The sequence below is a fragment of the Archocentrus centrarchus genome, chromosome 6 (genome assembly GCF_007364275.1).
Source record: "Archocentrus centrarchus isolate MPI-CPG fArcCen1 chromosome 6, fArcCen1, whole genome shotgun sequence".
NCBI lineage: Eukaryota > Metazoa > Chordata > Actinopteri > Cichliformes > Cichlidae > Archocentrus > Archocentrus centrarchus.
The window spans coordinates 14,016,998-14,036,774 of NC_044351.1; the positions used below are offsets into that span (position 1 = coordinate 14,016,998).

At 42.6% G+C, this 19,777-nt stretch overlaps 1 protein-coding gene across 1 annotated transcript in view; it reads left to right on the forward strand.

Moving 5' to 3' along the window:
- Positions 1 to 5,140: 5,140 nt before the first annotated feature.
- Positions 5,141 to 19,777, forward strand: part of plxnb2b (plexin b2b) — a 128,821-nt gene continuing 114,184 nt past the window's right edge. Inside the window, exon 1 of the mRNA XM_030730891.1 lies at positions 5,141 to 5,721. The gene's annotated coding sequence lies outside the window, so the exon portion shown is untranslated. The remainder of the gene's footprint in view (positions 5,722 to 19,777) is intronic.

Below are 19,777 nucleotides of genomic sequence, written 5' to 3' on the forward strand. Positions count from 1 at the left end.
TATTTTTATTTTTTTGTATTAGTATAGTCCCTTTTATCACCAGCTCTGCCCAGTCAAGCAACGTGTGGGTTTTATAATCACCTAGGCTGTGTAATAAAATGAGATCTGGCTTGGTGGTCCCTCGCTGTGAGGCTTAAATTTGACCTGTTGGACAAATAGGACTCTGTCGGAGTAGCTGAAAGTCCCTTTGGGCCGTGGCTCTCCCCACTGGTAAGAAGACTGATGAAAATAGTGTGTAACAGATGGCTTAGCTGTTTCCACCATTCAGCACAGGCTGCTGGGCAGCCCACATAAAAACATGGCATCCAAAAAGGGGCTCAGCGGAAAGCCCACAGTCTTCAACAAGCTGAGAGCTGTTTTCCTCCTGAACCACCAATCACAGGGCTCATAAAAGAAGAGAAAAAAAAAAATCAGTGTCATATTCAAGTCATGATCTAATCTGTCTTGCACCATGTAGAGCAGCTTGTAGTATTTTAAGAAACACTGTGTTGATTTGGGAAAATGAAAGAGTTCCAGTCAAATCCACACTGTGTATGCACCAAGCAGGATTACCCAGCTTTTTCACACAGTGCAGCTTACTCGTTTTATTCACACATTCACAGGCATTGTCAAGGACACACCATCTCTTTGAATCTCTGATCAGAGAGGAAATGGACAGTGCACACTTGTAAGTGCAACTGGTGGATTTATGCATTTGTTTACTTACACGAGTCTAGCCGGACATAAAGAGGTCGCTGTGTAATCTGGTCTATATCACATCAGCCTGGTTAAGGACATTTATTAATGCTAAAACCCCCTCTATTAGCTCTCAGAGTGAGGCCACCTGGACCATACAGGATGAGCTGGGCAAACTGTGATTAGATTGTGATACGCGCAGAGAGGGGAAAACAATGACATTTTTCTTGGGTAAAATGACAGTTCGGCTGGTCTAAAGGGGCATCTGATAACACAAGACAAATGTTTCTTATGGTGCCTTTTAGGTTCTGCAAAGACACACATTCAGTATTGCAGTTTTGCCACCATAGAGCAATGTGTTTATATGATACATATATATCTATTAATTGTACATATCTGTATACTTGACCACATTTTGTCTTTCTGTCTCTCTTACACACACACATGCAGAAACACACACACACACACACACATGCTTGCAGACTATTCACACCAACCCACACACTGCTGCCACCCTGCTATTCCCAGCTTGTGGTTATTCCCAGACTGAGTCAGAACAGCACCATAAGCCTGTCTATCCGTTTTATGCCAAACCTGATGTCTCCTCGTCGCACATGCTTTTGCAAAGGATGTGAGCTCTGCAAACAGTAGCCATAGCTCGGTTACTCACGCGCTCCTCCTTCTTTAATTACTTGTAAGTCACACTGACAGCTGGAGATGCACTTCACTAAGTCAGGAAGCCATTCATATCAAAGTGTAGCCTATGCTTTAAATAACCCTTCCCCTGTCTCCCCGTTGAATCTCTCTTCACACCTTTATCAATCACCACCGTGACAAGATCCTGTGTCTGTGAACTGCTCCATCTGTTGTCTCTCCGTCTTTACGTTTGCCACAACAGTATATCTGGCAACCTTCACCCGGTGATAAAGGGAATAACAAGACTGATAAGATAGTGACAATACAGCTACGTAGCAGGAGCACAAGGGCACAGTTATGAGAATGTGCAGAATATTTTAACATCCTTCTTCTTTACTGAAGAGGTGATTGAGATGCACACACACTGACAGTCACGCAGCAATAAAATGGCCAGGAACCAGCCACCTCTATTAAAATTTAATGCTGTATGGATTTTTGTATGAAAGCCAAGCTCAAATGATTTGTGCTATTTACCAAATGGCATATGATTTACACAGTTTCATCTGTGGGAGTCTTATTATTTCTAGTGAGGAATAAAGCCATGTGAACTCCATATGCCATCTGTGTGAGGGGGGAAATGGCGTGATAAGTCTCTGAGACTCGGCATAATGCAATCAGTTTACCTTAACCTCAATAAACAATCCAAAAACAAGACATGCTGCAGTGCCTTCTGTCCATTTCTTTATATTGTACCAATGTTATTGCTGTTTGTAATAAGTGATATACATAAACAAACAAAAAGAGCTACAGTGAAAGCAGCACAGTGTAATCAAATACATTATGCTGTTTGTTCACGATTAACGATTTATGAGCTTTACCTGATTGCGTTGTCTTTATTTGCATTCGCATATATGATTTTTACGCAAAGATAGATGCGAAATGTGCAACTAGCACAGGACTGTAATGGCTAAAACATGCATAGCCCTACAATTAACAAATTAACAGACACTTAGTAAAACCCCCTCTATTACCCCTCAGAGTGAGGCCACGTGGACCATACAGGATGCACTGGGCAAACTGCAGTTAGACTGTGATATAAGCAGAGGGAACCTCTTAAATAAGCATGCAACTACCTTAAATAAGCATGCAACCATTTAAATAATCTGATTCTAGTTATGAATGCTAAAGAGGAGGACTTATGTTATGCTCCTGTTTGTTATAAATTGGTTATAAAACAATACAAGCTGTGGCCAACAGAGGGCAGTCTGTCCACATGGCAAACAGACTTTGAACTCTGAACCTTGAATGTAATATGACCACTATATCATTATGGACAGCTGAAATGCTGTGCCATAAATTACATTGTATAATATGTTGATAGTCAAACATTTTACTGCCAAGACCAGCTGAGGGACACTGCGTGACAAATGGTAGTGTTTGACACCGGCATGATAACAGATCATCACTATTCAAGCAACATAAAGGCGAGGTATAGGCGCATTGATCAAAATGTCATCACAGTCAGGCTATCTAGTAGAACAAAGTGAACTTCTGTTCCACTTCAGTGAATTTAGAGAGCCTTGACTTGGACTCTACTAAGATCCCCTGGGCTAGCATGTTCCACGACTCAGCAGCCTCATTACTCTTTAGACAAACAGATTTGGACATATTGAACTCAGACCCAAAACAATCCAGCTCTACCCCGCCACTTTCCACTCTCCCAGTCCGACGTGTGATTGGAAGGTGTTTGTCTCTCTCACTCTATCTCTGGGTGTCTGTTTCCTTGACACTTGTCTGGCTTGGCCTACTTTCTTCTTGATCTCATCAGTCAATGTGAGGACCTGTGAAGGCCATCTCCCCATCTTGCTCTGTGAATCTTCACCAGCTCTGTGCCTGTGTCAGCACTTAGGGACTGACTCACACCCCCACGCTGTCTCCAGTCTTTGCTCCAGGGCTTGCTGGGCAAAGGCAGCACATCTCCTCATTCACCAGACACTCTCATTTGCATGCCCATAAATCACTCTCAAAACCTGACACACAGCCACACAACAAGGCATGACACAGTGTCAGAAAACTCAGTGTGCCAAATTGCAATGTTATGTGATATTAGGCTCTAAGGCAAAAAAAAAATAAGCTACTCATATAACCTCTTGAGTGAGAAAGAGCCAATCAAGCTTAAAGAGCGCTTACAACACATATGGCCCATATCTGAAATCAATGCCACTTTCAGTCCCTTGCTGCATGGATGTGTCAAGAATCTGTGAAGCTGATAAAAGATGAAAACATATGGCTGATTCAAAGGTTTCTGCAGTGTCACGGGCCAATGAGAGATTGTTTCACTCTCTAAAACATAGCTGGATTTAAGAGCTGCAAAATGATACTCCTCGTGATTAACGATTCACAGCCAAGGTACAGCGAGCACACCAATAATTTGTGGTATAATGACTATACTAATACAGCTCTTGTAAGGACATAGTCAAATGGGGCTCAGTGAATTGTAAATAAATGAGGAGTGGTTGCTTTTGAGAATATTTTTAAACCAAGCAATATCCCAGGATTCCCTTGCCACATTAATCTGTATTCATTTGTATGGAATACTAGTGGTTTATTTATGTCTTGTTTTGCTGTTTACCAGAGTGAGGGCAATTAACAAAATTATATTTAGCCACTTAAAATATAACAGCGGTGCGCCTATTGTTTACGATATACTGACAGCTAATTTACTGTGACTGTCAGTTTGCTTTAAAGGTAGCTGACACTGAGGCTTCTGCTGCCACTCCGATGCAATGTCAGTGAAAACTTGTTGGAGGAATCTCACAGGATCAGCAAATGACAACTCAACAGCAATGTGTCTTTCTCTGGAGAACTGACAGGCCTCCTTGTCAACAGTTCAACCTGAAGAGGAGTCTATAACCTACAGTTCGACACATAATGGGCTTTTCTTCCCTCATAAAATCTGGAATAATTGAGTTAATAGCTTAAAAGAATCTATTTTGAGAGGCAAGAGTAAATAAAATACAGATGTTGAGTTGCAACAGGAAGAATTTGGATTGCTGACAGCTTTTGCACGCCCATCTGCTTTTTTTTTTTTTTCTCTCCACATAGTATTGTGACATGAGTGGGAGAAAGATATTAAAATAGCTTGAGTGATAACTCTATTGCTTCAGGGTCCTTTTATGGTCCATGATGGCTCAATGCCACACCATCATTGGTTTACTGGGATGCCACAGTTTTTAAAAAAACAAGCCATTGCGTTGTTTTTAATATACAGTTATCCTATTCTACCATGCATGTTGTTGGCAAAGCCTTTGTTACGTTATTTTGGTGGCAAAGCTCTCAGCAGTATATAACTGTTTATGAAATAAAAATATAAATCATCTGAGGCTACCATGTGACTAGTTTTTTTTTTCCCCTTGGGAACTAGTTTCTTAACTTTTACCTTAAAATTTTGATTGTCATGGGTCAGGAAAATTCCTGACATATCATTTCTTGCAAGTCGGTCTCAATTTCTGGGATATACAGTAGCTAACGATAACTAGGCAGAACTGTGCATATAGTGTACCATATACTCTGGTAAGGTGGGCTAAGTGAAACCGAAACCTAGTGGGCAATTTTCTATTCATTCCTAACAATTTTCTACGAGCACTGCCTGGATTGACCTGAAACCACCCCCGCAGACTCATGAATCCGGACCACAATTTGGAAACCACAGCACGGGGCTGTCACTACACCGCTCCCATCGCCCGCGGAAATATTTCGGTGCGTCAGCGAACAGACGATACAAGTAGCCCCCCCTCCCTGCCTCCATACTTCCCGCTTGTTGTGTCCACGTACAGCGGCTTTGCCGGCAGAGTGGAGTAGGAGGGGGTCTGGCTACTTCCTTGTGCGTTCCCGGCGGTGTCGGTTCGCCTTCAGTGCGCGCGTCTCTCTCTCTCTCTCTCCCTCCCTCCCTCCTTCTTCATCCCTTTCCTCTTTTTCATCCCTATGTACAACCTCCGCCTTTTCAAACGAGATGACAGTCAACGCGAGCGCATGAGCGCATCCTACAGGTGTGTTGCTGCCAACTGATCCGCAGCTACCGGAGACACACACACCTGGAAACTAACCTACCATGTGACTCGGCACCTGGGCGTGGAGAAAGTCCCGAAATTCTAAGCAACAGACTCTTTTGTTGAAGAGTTCTTCGCGTCGCCTCTCAGCGGGAATTGATAAATCGTTTAACCAAGTAGTCCGTTTTCCTACGGAATAGTGCCTTTCTGAATCCCCCCCTCACAGGACGAGTGAGGAGAGTAAAATGTAAACTTGCTTACGGACGTCTTTCTTTTTTGTTACTGTTTAACCAGCGGGATTCTTCGGTGTTGGAACTGTTCGCGCTTGTGCCACTACTCTCTTCGCTCTTTTCCTTTCAAGGTGAGTTCCGGGGGGGGGAGATGATGGTGTATCCCGTCAGAGCGGGACTGGGACTGTTTGCTTCACAGTTTAAACGCAGAGTCAATTTCAGACTCTTGTGCATGTGGAACCAAGTTTGTACAGCTTATTACACGCCCGATTGATGGAGCATGGGAGCGTAAACCTTGCACCAGGAACGCCGCTACGCTGAAATAACGCCGCTGTTGTTTGGTTATTATTTTAGTTATCGTGACATTTCAGCGTGGTGTATATATGTATGTGCCCTAAAAAAAAAAAAAAAAAAAAAATGTGCTGCAAAAACACGCGTGCTTTCACGAACAGGCAGAACATCAAAAGAGAGTTAAATACGTTTAAGGTGCTGTTTAGTTTTCTTAAAAATTTCAAATAGTGTCCACAGCGCCGTCATTTGTTGTCCCTCAGGAATTTTCAATCTCATTCCAACCTATAGTTGCTGTTACGACTGTCTGGGTGCAAACTTATTCTACTTTTCTCAAACTCGACAGCTGATTGTTCTGGAAGACATTCTTTCCCCTCTCAAGCATGCTTTTCATCTCAGGAGCGCTGCAGCCATAGCATCTTAGCAGACGACCGAGGAGCCGTCTGTCCCCTTACACAGGCAATTTCAGTGAGAAATGGGCGTGTGAACCTTGTTCCTCACATCTGGACACTAGATTGTACATCAACATCAGAGGAGACAGAAGTAGTAGTGAGCTATGCCTTCTGTTTGTTTTTCTTTTCCTTTTTTTTTTTTTTTGCTCCCTGTCTTGTTTCTCTTGTGGAGAACAAGGAGACAGAAGCGCTATTCATGTCCCTGTTGAATCTCCTGTGTAGTTCTGTCAGTCTGTATCTCTCAGTCCCTGGCGCAGCCCTCAACAGACCACTGTACTGTCTTGTTGCCTTTCTAAATAGTGCTTTTATTAACAGTCCTTGACCCCCCCCAATCACCACCCTGTGGAGAGGTCTACTGTATGTAGGATGCTCCATCCCCTGGGGACTGTTCTCATTAAATAACATTATACAAGTGGTCTCATAGTGGGAATGGATTATTAGCATGAAAGGAAACACGAAGGCAAGAAAGGTGGCTGGTGGTGGTGGTGGTGGTAGTAGTAGTAGTAGTAGTAGTAGTAGTTGGAAGGGTGTTAGTGCAGGGGTCAGCCTCCAGTATCCTGACTGCACAGGGATAAATGCCATGTGCTCACATGGACACACACACACAGGCAATTGAGAACCAAGCTGCTTCCTTGTCCTTTCCCTTTTTTTCCCCCGCCATCTCTCTCGTCTTTCTTTTTCTCACTCTGTCCCACAATGCTTCATTCAGTGTTTTATCTTTTCTGCTCTGAATAAATAGAGACACCTTATCTGCGGAGAGGAGAGCAGTGATAAATGCTTTCTCCTGCTCCCCGCAAGGGTGAAGAAGACAAGCGTACCACGCTTCTTCATCATAGATGCTCTTTTCAGGACAACTGAATAGGAGACATTTCTCATTCAGGTCATGTTAGTGTTTCAGGATTCTGCAAAAACAATCCCGAAAGCCGAATGCAAGCTCATGCACTGTAATAGGAAAGCAACAAACAAAGCAAGCATTTCCATGAGCCCTCACCCTGACAACCCCCTCACCCCCTTTTTATGGGTAATACGCTGCTAGGTTTGAAAATGGAACTTTGTGATGTGATCCACTGGGTGTATTTTTGGATCTAGTGAATAGCCTCTGACCAGCTGAGAAACAGGTAGTGAATCATTGGTCAGCGAGCGCTCAGCTGTAAAGTTCCTGTGTGTTTTGGGTGAGCTAAAGTTCATCCTGTAACTCCAGAGTGCCGGGCAGTTTTTGCTCCTATTTGAAACCATGTCATCTCTTACACGCACCAGTTTGGCAATATTTTTGAGGTCAAATGAATTTAAAACTAATCCACGGTCTTTTTGTGTGTGTGTTTACTTTGCGCTGGATTACTGACTTCTGTCATTTTCATTTAAAAAAATGAAACCATAATCTTCGTAAGTAACAAGCAATCCAATTTCTGCTCTCTGCAGCAAATTCAGCCCTAAACAAACTGATCCATTAAACACGTATATTCAGTGGAAGAGGTTTATTGCAGTGTACTAGTTAATCTTTTTTTTTTTTTTTTTTTTTGTCTGACCCTAATAAACATAGTATGTAATCTGAGTCACAATTGTATTTGTGTGTATCTGTTGGATCTTTTTTCACTTTAAGCAGCGTTACTGCTGAATATTGTTTGCACAGTATTTCTCTCTTCCGACTGAACTTTGTAAACTCATTGGTCATAAAGTAGGTGCGGCATGCACGGGAAAGATCCATGCGCATTACCTTCTTCCTCTTGCTTAACTAAAACACACATAGGTTTCAGGGGAGTGTGGGCAAATGCTTGAAGGGTGTGTCAGCTTGGCATTAGAGATTTCCTTTAGATTGGAGATAGGCTCGTCTTTTCATGTCTGAGGATTATCCTGTGATGAAGGGACGTCATGCTGAGGTGGATTTCTGATCTTATCGCCACTGGGCTTTACAGTTGCTACCCATGTCCTTGGATTTCATGGCCTTGTCCTAAACTATCTTCTCAACAGATTTCCTGCCGTTACACCACCGTCTTGACCTGATTTGGTGTTGTTTGTACTGCGGAGGTCATGCTACTAGATATATGGCATTTGGTACCAATACCAATAAACCTCCTGTGCTAAAACACACAAACACCAGAAGGGTGAGCTTGGCTGCTTTCGCCTAAACAAGCTGACAGTAGCCTTTATAAGCACTGTTTTCTAAAACAAATTCATATAAAAATAGTTTTCTAGTCTTACTAACCACTCATGCACAGTCATACACTAATCTGAGGCTCAATATCTTACTGGAGGGCACTTTGAAAGGAAGAAGCCAGGGACTGGGCCAGTGACCTTGTGATTACTGGACATCCACTCTCCTTCCCGAGCCATAGGCACCTCAGTGTTGACAGATAGCAGCCCTGGCAATTTACACACGGCCATTATATGCATTTTGGTGTCATTAAGTTTAAACAACTGACACTCGGGATGCAGGTCTTTGAAAAATTTAAAGTGTCTCCTCCTTGCCTTCAAACAATATGACAAAGTTTGCACGCTGGCCTTTGGTTGTCTGTAACTGTCACCGATTGTCTGAATCAAACCTTAAATTTCTTTATGCACAACTACACATCACACCTGTTGCTGTCGTTCCACATGTCCATAGGTACTCCAGTAGCCATGGCATCTTTAGTGCCATCATGTTTTCTAGATTTTTGTATCAGCGTGATACGAAGCCCTTGCGACTCAACACTTGTCGGCTTCCACATCCACTTCAGAATGACACTTCAGAAGTTTGTTATGTCAGAATGACATAACAAACTTTCCAGTTTTTACCAGCGTAGTTTTCACCTCCGGCTCCCTCAGCAGCAGGCTATGAGATGGACACTGTGGAGGAAGATACCAAGGCAAGACACTGCACCCAGCTCCAGCAACCGAGCACAACATTAAGTTCACTGCAGCACTTTAAGCTGGTCTGCTTGCAGCAGTTCACAGATAAAATGGTTAAGTACAGCTCAGTGAGGTGTACTTTTACCACTAAAACAATCATGACACCTTATCAACGCACACTTTTATACCATATCAACTATCAACTTTTATCCCATATCGTACCATATCACATACCACACAGTCAGAAAAACTTTCCTCCATGCTGCTGCATACTTTAACTGTTTTGCCCCCCCCAGTCTTGCCCATTCTGCTCTCCCTCTGTCCTCACCTCTACCTTTTAAACATTGTGACTCTTCCTTAGTCTCGCTGTGCTTAAGGCGTAAGAGGAACATGATGAATATTGTAAATATGCTCACATTCCTGAAGGAGCTCAGTTATTTGCATAGGGAGCTTCCTTTTATTGCTTAGTTAAGAGATTTTGGGCAGGATGTTCTGCAGAAGAACTGAGATATCCCATGTCCTTTTGAGAGAGCAGAGGAGAAAACTGATGTGATATGATGTATTCAGAGCTAAGCGCATACTTATTTTGCAATACGAAAGTTAGCCCAGAGGAAATCATCATCTGCACTGCTGTTCAAAGGGTGTTTTGGGGAACAACAGGGCTGAACTCAGTGATGGGTAGAGAATACAGATGTCTGTCTCGGTCTCCCTCCTCTCACCAGCTTCCCCGTAGCACCTGAGCTGACTGGTTGAAACTGACACACAGGCTACTGATGTGTCTGCTTACTGGAAGCACGTCAACCAACCCACATACTTAGACCACTGGCAAAGGTTAACACCCAGTGAGTCATTTTGCCTGACAGCACAGAGGAGAGTATCTGAACATTTATCACAAGCGATGACAGTCAGGGGGCACCTTGATTCATCTTAGCGCGATGCGTTCTTCACAAGTTTTGTATTGGCAGGAGAAAAGAGAGCAGCAAGTTAATTTATTTTTTGCTTTGGTAATTGAGTCTGGCACATATTGCTATCAAAAAAAGTATCCATTTACACACTTCAGAGGGAAGTCGTTCGTGCTTGCTTCAATCAGTTGGAATGTGACAGGCGACGTTTAGTCCACCTCCCTAGCGTTAGGATGAAAAGACGACACACATCTATCAGACTTTAAGATATCGAAGATGAGATGATGCTTAACTCTGTGCAAATTGAGGTGGCTGAGCAGGATTTGTCGGCCCGTTGATATATCTTTGTCAAAGAGATCCAGGTTTAAAAGGGACTCCCGGAAACCTCAGAATAATAAAAACTGTGCAGAGCTACTTGTACCACCTGTAATGCATTTTCACTGCACTTTTTGTTCTTGACTGAGAGTTACTCTATGTTGAGTACCATTTAATCCTAGCTAAGGCACCAGAGAGTACAATTCATTTTTATCCAACTGAGTCATTTCACAGCTAATCCTCAAACTGACCAATTTACTCCCGCCAAGATCATTTTTAATTATCACCTCTGCTTTACAGCTAAAATGACGTCCTGCTGGTTTATGTTAATTTGGTAGTTGCTCTTGAGTGTTGGCCCTCTTTTTCTTTTTTCTTAATGTTTATTTATTTATTTATTTTTATTTTTTGTATGAATACTGGGCGATTAATTATGAAGTACTGAACGTGAGCCTCAGCCAGAAATGGTTGGTGACAGACGTGTAAGGGGTCACTACACTAGCAGCAGCTGGAGATGAAGGTCACACTAACCTGTGAGGAAGAGGTGGGGGGACCATAATGTGGCAAACTGAGGAAGACACAGAGGGATGTCCTGTGCCAGTGTAACTTTGTTAAAGAGATGAATGATCCGTCTGAATCTTTGGAACTCACTTACAGAGTCTGCGTCCAGCCTTTAGTGAAACATACAGACTTCTTTTAAATGAATTGGGTATATAAAAAAAACAATAGGTTTTATTTTGTTACCAACAGTGTTAGTAAGAATTATTACTTGAGCAAAGTAATGTAATTTACTTCATAATTTAAAAAAAAAAATGCATTACTTTACTTATTTACTCACTGAGGAAAAGATGACTCGCATCTCATCAGACTTTAAGATATCGAAGATGAGACGATGCTTTTTTATTTCATTTATATGACTTGAGATGCTTTGTAATGTAACTGCCAATTAACAAAATATACAGGCAAACCTCAAATTTCAGCACAAATCCCCTTCTTAATAAGGAGGCTATACACAGATACACACAAAGTTAGTGAAAACAAGAGCAGCAGTGATTCTGCACAGTTTATTCCTGTTACAGTGCTACAAGACCGCTCATCTCCTTTCGTTACCTGTTGAAAATAAAGCATTGATGTCTTGGTTGGGGTCAGCTTGAGCATCACTCTGTATGTTGCGTCTTTTGCTGTTAGTTTTATTTTCTTAGCATGTCACCTTTGTAGGTGCTTGGAAGGATTCGATGTTGTGTACTTGTGTTTGTGGCCTGGCCATAGTCTGCACATTGCCGTGACTTACTTTCCCTTCGCCACAATGAATTTACAGTAAGGTGCACCCCTCCACCACTCAGAAGTTGTGCGCTGCTCTGCCATTTTTGGTACACCGCTCTCCCACACAAACTGAGATGACTGTTGCATAAACCCACATTAAAAAGCAGGTAATTGAATTGCTTTTAATAGATTACTGTTTCATTAATAACTGTGATTACTGAATTTAGGAGCTGTTTATGTGTTGAGTGTATCATATTCCTGCTTTACAGAAAAACATTACAGTAATGTGTCAGTAACACCAAATTCAATACATTTAAATAGGAAATAAAATATTTGAATAAAAATACATTTTATTGTTTGGTTTTCACATCAGAAACAACTCCTATTTACACCTTAAGTTAAATGGCTAGAAATGTATGTGTAAAGTGTGGAATAGTGGAATCCTCAATATTTATCCAAACTCTCATGTCGCAACTTCATTTTCCTTTTTTTTTTTTAATTTTTTTTTTTTGAATGTTCTCATCAGAGTGTCTTAAAAATAATGAACCTCATTTAAATTCAGATTATCGTTGAAGTGTTAAAACAGTAATGTCTGGAGGTATGAACACTAAAATAGTAAGAGAAACCATATGCTGGCCTTATTATCTCTGGCATCTGCTGGAAACCTGCTGGCAGATGGAAGTGGACATGGGGGTGGCAGCACTGCTGGAGGTTGGGTGTCTGTCCCTTGGTTGTCTGTTTCAGTCAAAATATGGAGAGATGAGATGTTCCAAATACCTGTGCTTGTTAGTGAGAAGCTTGCAGTCCTCCTTTAACACTTACTTGCTGCTGACGGTTATGTCATTTAAAACAGAATAGAATGCTTAATGAAATGAAAGCATGAAGGAGAGATCAGATATTACTATGTAGCCATATTTACAATGTAGCATATTCAGCAGAACGTGACATAAATACAGACAGTTCCTGCGTCTGTACATCTCCTGCACGATCTAGATCTAAACACAACCTTTTTCATAAGGCTGGGGAGATACAGTATACTGTAGAGGCAAGGTTATCTGCCTTTATTACATTCCATTTTGAAATGGTGTTATGAAAATTAAATCCTTTTTGGTCAGTATCATGTCCTTGTCTCTGTTAAATGAGGTGGGTATCTTGGCCTTTCAGCTGCCTATGATCCAAGGGGGACCTATTAAAATCTGTTCATACAGCAATTGTTAAAGTTGATGTGAATCTAGTTAAATGCCACTGGCTCTGTTGCTTCTCATCTGTAAACTGACAGACCGTTTTACTGTGGTAGCAGTCTCAGCAGCAGCAGTAATAACGCTGCCAAAGATACTGCCGTAACCTTAGAGACTGATGTTTTTTCTGGTAACCACTGGACAATAAAATTTGTGGGTACTAGTCTGTGGCAGGATTTGCTAAGGTAACTATATATTTTTTTTTTTCTAAAGTTTTTTTTTTAAATTGATCTGCATGGGAAGATTAGCTGCCCCGTGCAGCAGCAAAATGATCCCACGGGGGGAAAAAGATGAAGCAGAAAAACAAATGAAAAGCCTGGTGGTGAGCTTTTGCTATGGTTTGGTTTCTTGCAGACTTTTTTGTTTTTGTTTTTTTGCAGTTGCAAATTTTTAGAGGGCATTAGTATGAGTCAGGTCTTTACCTGAGTTTTGACCTTGTCACATTGAGGCATTGTGGTGGACTAAAAGCAGACCTGCAGCGGTAGACTGTACACTCCTGGTTTGGTGGTGATATAGAGGAAATTCAGTTGTTCAAAATCAACCAGCCATGACCCTCAGTTTAGGTGTACCCACTACATTCAGTTTATAATTTCCTGTTAACATCATCATCTCTCTTAGTTCTCTTTATCAGCAGTCTCTATCTCTTCTCTTGCTCCCCATAACTTTTCTCCCTGTCTGATCTTTTTTCAACTCTGTTCTTTGTCTTTTCTTACTCGGTGTGTCTGTAGTGTACGTGGTTATTAATCCCGGTGCTTCAAACCTGCCTGGGGCTCGGAGCTGTCTTCTGAAATGCAGATCTGTGGAGGTGTCATCATAGCTCTATGTCTTGGGTGTCTTCGCTTGCCCCCCAGCCTCGCTCTCCTATTCACGCAGCTGTGATGACATGCATTATTCCTCACTGACTCATCTGGGCAGCCTCAAAGCTTCCCAGTTTTGTTTCCCCTCTCAACTTTTTTAGCCAGAAAAAAAAAAAAAGGAAGTTGTTCTGTTATGCTGATGTCTGCATATCCTGTAAAAGTGGTATCTTGCATTTCCTACTTTCATCTCTTGTGCAATATACAGTTAGTCAGACATATGATGGTCACACCAGTGACTTCGTGCGTATTTTATTTTTGTCCTGTGACACACTGTTTCCCAATATTCCCTTTTCAGCGGATCAGTTTACACTGCCTACACTTGGTTTTCGGCCTCCGAAGCAAATGACAGACCTTGGAGAAATGACATCAGAGTCGTAGCCACATACCCTTGTAAGAATGCCTAAATATTTACAAGCTCTCGTAGCATGCTAACCTACCACTCAGCCTCCGATATGCTCAGCCTCAAAGTTTTTAAACTCAGCCCTGTGGTTACCTCCATCTGCTGTAACTACGTCTATTCTACGTCCCTTCTGAGCTTATCCCACGTCAAGTCCCTCATTGAAGCTGGGCTCTTTAATTACAGTCATTAGCAAGAGCAGATCTGCTGCTGGGGTTACAGAACCTTATTACTAAGACCTTGTCTGTTTTCTCCCTACACAATGAAACGGCCTAATGCTGCTCTCTAGTGCGTTTTCTGAAAACAAGCTGCAGATACGCTGTTTACAGAAAACATTCTGCCAAATTGGATCCCAAAATCACACAAGTCTCACCAGGAAACATTTTCCTCTTTTACTCCTATCCTCTTTCAATTGGATGCGGAGGAGAAGTGTGCAAAATTCCAGTAACAGATGGATGTCAGGTGGGGTGTAAGAGCCGTAGTCGCTTGTTTACTTGTAGACTGGTGCCGACTGCTGCAGTGATCGGGCCAAAGTAGTCATTTAACTACCATTCTAGACCTCAGTAAGGGTCCTGCTGTCGTCCTTGTTTAGATCAGCAGTACACAACCATTGACATGTCTCTCCATCTCCCTCAGCCAGTGTTTTTTCTTTTCTTTTGTATTATTATTATATTTTTATCCGGGTTCTGTTCCGTTTCATTCCCAGTCCCTGTTTCTGTCAGCCATCAAAATGTCGTCATGCATTCCTCTGTGTCCTCTTTGTTTAATTAGTAATACGGAGTTGGCCTCCTCTTCGGGTAATGGAAGAAACAAAGTCACATCTTCATCCCACTAGGTTATTACGCATCTCTCCACCTTCAGACTTACAGAAAACAAAACCCTATCTCTCTTGAACAGTGTGTTAAAACGACACATCTGTTCTCCACATGAGATATAAACAAACAAGTCCTAATTACTGAAAACCAGTGAGATTATTAAATATGGTATAATTACAAGTGATAAAGTGTCTTTGTTTTTGTCTCAGTATGTGAAATCTGATTAGATTGTATTTGAGTGACTTGACTGGTGTTTCTTTCTTTTATTTGAAGAGCTAGGTTACGCTTTGGAAAAAGTGATCAGGTGTGCAAAAAACATCCTGCCCCTGTCCAGTTCCTCATTTTGTGCATGACTGTTAAGGAAATGTTGCCTTTTTAAGCGTCACAGCCTTGTGACAGAATACAGTCCCACAGTAATTTTGTGTCATGGTGCGCACTTCATGTTGGACAAGGTTGATGCTGATAACAGAACACAACCTAAGTTAGACCCTGGATTTTAGTGTATTATTACGAGCTGCAGACCACCCGTGGCGTTCAAACGAATAAAAATCCCATTTCCTCCCTTTCCTTTGGTAGTATTAAGAGCTGAGGATTGTGCTGTTGCCTGAGTGCCAGTGAAAAAGCCACTCAGTGTGTGAGCAGTTAAAGCCCTCTCATCGCAGCAAGGATGAGGCCTTCCTTCTGTATGCATCACCCCAGCCAGCTTGATCGATTCACTGTTTGCTCTGTCTTGCTTAAGTGCGAGCTCACACTGCCCACTCTGCCCACAGAAAATAATTCAGACTTTGACCAGGGCTGCCTGCCTCCCCTAGGCTTCCCTAGCACACACCCATTCACACACACATACACAAATGTATACATGTATAGTGAGTCCACACACAGTCTGTCTTTCAGCCTCAGGGAGCTGGGCAGCCCAAGCATGGATCCATGAATTCCTCATAACACAATCTGTTGGCTGATCAATAATTCAATTCTATCTGTGAGCAAGCATGTCTGGATCCAATCTCACCTGCACCTCCCTTGGCCTTCTCTTAACAAGGTGGGTGTCGTGTCCTTGAGCTGGGCTCGGCTTATGTCTGTGTGGGTCTGTGTGCTCTTGTGTGTGCTGATTAGCTGGGCTGGCTTTAGTTAGTTCTCAGGCAGTGGTTGTTCTAGCTCATCGTTGTGTATCCACTTCCTCTGTGCATGGGCGCGCATGCATGAGAGCCCTTGGCCATAGTGGATTACAGACTGTTCATTATTTCGACGTCGCTTGTGTCTTTGTGTCCATACAGTGTGTTGATGTGAAACTGTCCAACAGTTGGCAATGCTGATGTGTTTGTGTGTGTCTGAGCTTATGCATGATCTGCCTTTCCCTCCAGGCGGCTAGACAAATCAAAGACATGGATCTCATTAAAAGGTATAGAGCCCACGGAGAGGTCAGCGGCTAAGTTCTCTGATTAGTTGGATCCGGCGGGCTGCTTGGGTGCTATGTTTGGCAGCAGGGGAGTGGAGGGACCCTCTCATTGACATGCCACTCATCTTTTTCCAAGCCTACACCTGGCAGGTGCTCTGCTCAACAGTTTATCAATGCAGGCCTCAGCCTGATTTCTGACAGGGTCAAGGACAACCCACAAGGGCTCGGATTTACCCCAGGTCCCATCAGCTGGCAGTCTCTATCTTGCCTACTTTCCATCATAGCCTAATGGGTTGCCTAATTCCAGTTCTGTTTTTATCCTTCTTTGAGTGTTTTATCAAAGGCCACATTCAGTTTCCATTCCAGTGACAGCCTCTCTCCCCGCATATCAGACTGCACCAATAGCCCGACAAGCAGCTTTCTGGGTCGTTAGTAACTCGTTCCAGGGCCCAGTCTCCTATCAAAGCCAGCGACCATGAACTAGGGATGACTTTGAGCCAAGGGCAAAGTGTGCATGCGTGTGCAGCTTTGAGTTAGAGGGACGGGATGTGTCTGAAGGTTGCTTGACTTTAGACAGTTTCTTCCCTTCCTCTGAATGGCCTTTCTCTTTACTCTTGCTGTCTCGTCCCCTGTGTCCCTCTCAGTTTAATGTGCTTCCAGATAAAACAACAGCAGCAAACTTCCTCTTTGTTTCTCTCTCGCTTTCTCTTGCTGATAACCACGCTATCTAAAAGTAGGCCCCGGCAGCACTCCCTGTCTATTCATTTCACCCCACTCTACCCCCCCCTCACCTCACCTACCTCTCTCCCAGTATGGTAGGATGTATTGTAATCAGTAGATGGAAAGGGTGTTTTTTTTTCTTCCCTTTTCTTTTCTGGTGGGTGCAATTGCGGATGAAGGGGACTGGCGCATATCTGCTGACTGTCACTTCCATTAAGTGCGCTGTCCTCAGCCGCCTCCCCTATTTGCCCAGTTCCAGCTCTAAGTAAGCGCCTTTTGTTCGGTGTCCAACCTTTGTAATCCACAAGCCCTTCAACCCCAAAGTTTTCCTACATAAGGATTTAGTAAGGATTTGGAACATTTTTTTTTAAGGGTTTTTATATAAAATAACATCACAGTTGTCTACACACTGCCTCTCTTTTCCCATTCTCTCACACTCTCGCTCTCTCTCTCTCTCTGAGGCTCAATCTGTTAATAAAACTTGACATTTATTGGAGAAAACAAATAAAAGTCCTTGGTTTGGGGATTGTCTCGTATAAAAACTGCACTCCCGTTTTTGTGTTTGTTTACATATCAATGAACATCCCGATCCCCTGACAACAGCGTGCTGTCAAAAATGAGGGCCTCGAAGGAACTCGGTTTAACGCTGTGCAAGTGCCTTTTCTAAAGGGCAGTGCTGCGCCTGTGGTTGTCAATGTCTGTTTAGCAGAATAATCAGTGTTTTAATTAAGAAAACTCAGTTCAGAATATCAATTATAGTTTTCCTTTATCTGCAGTCATGTCACACCAAGAAACAATTATGACTGATTGTGAGTTTCTATTGTCTTTGGCTGAGGATAATTACTTACTTTTTGCTTATAAATCATGTTTTTTAATAAATGTCTTCCAGTCCTCGCCTCTGCTCTCATTTGCAATTTCTTGTACTATTTAATACTAATGAGTGTTTTTATACTTCTCTTTCCCTTAAAGCACAAGTTATGGGAGAGTCAGCGAGTCTGTCTTGAGTGTGTTCTGTTTCGGCGAGAAGGCAGCGTGTTTGTGTTCAGAGCCTTAAGGCCCTTATAGCATTTTCTCTCAGTCTCATCCCAGTCCAGATATGATCTTCGCTCTGGTATGACAAACATCTCCAAGATGCTCTCTTCAACTCAGTCCCCCCCATGCATACACACTGCATTCAGTCATACTTTCACAGTCACATTTAAACTTTCCTCCCTTGCTTTCTGTTTCACTTTCTCTAGCTGTTAAACACCTGGGAGTCTCAGAATATCGGGCTCTGTGGTTTCTCTTCTTCTCCGGCCGAGGTAATGATTGTGGCCCTCACTGCGGTCACTGAGAAACAACAGATCTGCTGTGTAACCGCACCTGTCTGTTTTTGTGGCGTGATAGACTGCACGCTCTTCTCTGGAAGGATTCCATCAGCCCACAGTTGCACTGTCATCACTGTTATCCTTCCGTAACGGGCGATGAACTTTGTATCATTTCTCCCCATTTCCTCTCTTTTCTCTTTTATCTCTTATTTCTTGTCTGGTTGAAGCAATCCCTATGTTTTGACTTCTTCCCCATGTTTGGAAACAGTCTGTCACACTTTATTGTCTCTGAGACATGAGTGGGGTATGGTTCTTTTCCAGTTACTGCAGAGTGGTTTGCATTTGCCAGTTGGCCCGTCCAGAGTGGGTAAAGGGTGCAGTGGAACCAATTATAGCAATGGGTTTTGTGCACACTAAGTGTAGCATGGTTGTAGTGGGTGTGATGGGTTTTTAATGGGACCGAACCACAGTCACAGATGTACAGGCTTGTTGTTTTTGGTGATTGCAATGGTCAGTGTGTAATAGGTATGCCGCCAGTGCACAGTCTACTTGAATCTGTGACTGATTAAGATCAAGTAACATTCGAAGCCAGATGGTTTCTCACCAGTGATTTTTAAATCACTTATTTGTTCCACTGATTTATAATTGAAATGAGTGTTAGTGCCAAGAATTTTGCAAAACCCAGAATGAAGGGCCTGTGCTGTTAGGGTTAAGTGCCTGTGCCTCCATCTGTTAGTAACACTGCTCTTAAGCTTTGTTTGGTAGTTATATCTGAGCACTAAGTGGAAAAAGAGAATTAAATAACCTGAGTTTTCATTTTCCTCACTCATAATTGATGCACTAATTGTGCGCTTATTCCCAGTGGGCGTTGCAAGCAAAAAAAAAAGTCGTCCGGTTCAAAAGCATTGTTGGAATGTTATCTTTTGAGTAATGAAAGTGTCCCTTCTCCAGAGCCTGTGTGTGTGTGTGTGTGTCTTGCTAGGGGCTGTATGGTAAATGATATGGCTAGGGCCATTAGCTAGATTGTTGTCTGTTCATACTGCTGGCTCCTCCTGATAACTAAAGAGTTTGCTTATTAACCATACTGTCATATGATCTTTCGTGAGGATGCATATTAGTTTTAATGCATGCTTAGGACATTAAAATTCTTTCCAGCAGAAAACACTGAACCACTAGAGGCTTGATCAGCTGAGAAATGAATGAGAGAATGCCAGTTCACTAGTTTTTGCTTAGTTCAGTTTAGACTATCGAAGAAGTGATTTGTATTCTTGCTGCCTTGCGGTCCCCTACTCTGTTTGCGCTAGCCAATCTGGACAGAGGGTTGTTATCAGCAGGCCTGAATGAAACAGCTGCCTTGCACTCCTCACCAAGGCTCTGTTCAAGTCCTTCTACGCCTTTGAAAATGTCAGGTTCT